Raw genomic sequence first — 2,351 nt, 5'->3', positions numbered from 1 at the left:
AAATTTTTCAGTTTTTGGGGAGGTGGTGTCGTTTGATGCGACTTATGGGACTAATAGGTAAGCCACGTGTGTGTAAAATAAAATTCCTTGTGTTTGTTTTTTTTTTTTTTAAATTACTGGTATGTGCAGTATGTTCTTATTTATTTGTGCATGCAGTATGCTAAAAACCATGTTTTGTTTTGTTTTGTTTTTTTTTTTTTGTTTTTTTTGTTTTTTTTTTTTTTTTTGGTTTGGTGTTATGTCTTGCAAGTATGGTATTGGTTCCGTTTACTGGTGTTGATAATCACAAGAGAGGCGTCACATTTGCAATGGGTTTGATTTCCCGTGAAAATGTGAACTCGTATGTGTGGCTTCTCCAGCAATTTAAAAGTGCAATGGGTTGTGTGCCTAGTTGCACTATCACTGATCAAGATCCTTCGATGCGGATTGCAGTCCCACATGTGTTTGATACTACACGGCACAGGTTTTGTATGTGGCATATAATGTCAAAGGTTGGTGAGAAGGTTGGTAATGTTCTATCTAAAGACGAGGAATTTCGGCGTGCTTTGAATGATGTTGTTTGGTGTGAGACGTTGTCCGTGGAGGAGTTTGAGCGGGGTTGGCAGGACGTAATGGAAAAGTATAGCCTTGGTGATCACCGGTGGTTTCGTCTTATGTATGATCTGAGATCGTTTTGGATCCCTGCTTTTTTAATGATCTTTTCATGGGTGGTTTGCTTCGCACGACATCTAGGTCCGAAGCTACGAATAGTGTGTTTGGTAGTTGCACAAACCAACATGCTAGTTTGTCTGAGTTGTTCAACAATTTTGAAGGGGCTATCGATGCTCAACTTTATCTACGTACAACATCTGCATTTTCATTTGTCATGACAACAACAGTTATTATTATAATCATAAACTCAATACACGTATTACCATTTAACCTTACGCCAAAACTACAAATAATTACACACAGAATGCTGAGCTTATCGTTATAAATAGCAATGGTCCAGTAAATTTTTTGTGCTGCTTTGTCACCCATTTGTTGTGACATTCAACTAGCTCGTCAATCAGATACTTGCACCAATTCAGTTCCTTTATCTTGCTCACATCCTTTAGCTCGTGCATGATTGATTGATTTGCATATCCATTTTGTTGGATGCTTATTAGGATGCTTGCCACTAGGACCGTGAAGTGCTTCTTGAAACAAATTCCACCATCTTTATGCTCCTTTAACAACAACCCTATCATGTAAGGGGTTATTGTGTGGTCCCCCTTTTCTTATTGTGCTCTCCATGCATCGAGCTCGGCACATTTTGCATTCCGATTCCTCTTTTTAATCTGCCTGGGTCCTCGTGGGAATCCAAGAACTGCCTCCACATCCTCTTCTGTTATCTTTAGCTTCCGGCCATGTCCTAAATTTAACGTTTTTGAACTCCCGTCAAAGTTCTTCATCAACCAATGCCCCATTCGTAGAGGCGTGTCTTCGACCTTCAATTTCAACAAATCCCCAAAGCCTAGTTCCCTTACTGCATTCCTTTGCAACGATCCATATTTTTTCATAGGTTCAACGAGGTGTTTTGCCATAGCCCGGGTCTCGAATTTTGGAAACCATGCCTCCTCTTCAAGTAATAGTTCGTATTCTGAGCACTCATTTGCATTCTGTCTTTGCGGCTGCCGATCTGCTTTTAGTGGGCTTACGAAGTCTTAATCAAGGTTGGGATCACTCACAACACTTGGCTGCACCTTTTATATTTATGCCTTCTTCCCTGCACAAATAGTCACCGCAAGGAACAAACACAAATGGAATAGCTCAGTATGCAACACAATGCCACATGCCACATTTCATACATTATTTAGATCTGGTTGCAGTTAAGGGTCCCATTTATTACCCTTTTTAATTGCTTTCTATGGTGCAGGTAGGGGGTCCCATTTATTCTATTTTTTTTAAATTCCTTTCTAAGTGAAGACAGTTTGAAAAAGACAAACTTTGGTCATTCTTTTATTACCCTATACCCTAAGTCCCTAACTGTTTCTTTCCCCATCTGCTGCTTTGTGGTCCCCCAGTTCACTTTTCCCTAAATTTGCAGCCAATCATGTATTCATGCAATGTGTTTTTAATTCCTTTTTCTGCACAACATTATTCATTCCTATTATTTTCTACATTGCACATATGCACACAGTTACAGAATCAGACAAAAAATTAATACAACATTATCCATTCCTCTCATTATCAAATCTGTACGATGCTTAAGTTTTATACACCCCTTCCATCACAACTTCAAAAACAACCAGAATACTATGCATACCAAACAAAAAACATGGTATTTTCTTTTGTGCTTTATAGCATACCAACACCGTGCTTCTTCAACA

The sequence above is a fragment of the Ipomoea nil genome, unplaced genomic scaffold (assembly GCF_001879475.1).
Source record: "Ipomoea nil cultivar Tokyo-kokei standard unplaced genomic scaffold, Asagao_1.1 scaffold1317, whole genome shotgun sequence".
Taxonomy (NCBI): Eukaryota; Viridiplantae; Streptophyta; class Magnoliopsida; order Solanales; family Convolvulaceae; genus Ipomoea; species Ipomoea nil.
This window is presented reverse-complemented; position numbering follows the sequence as displayed.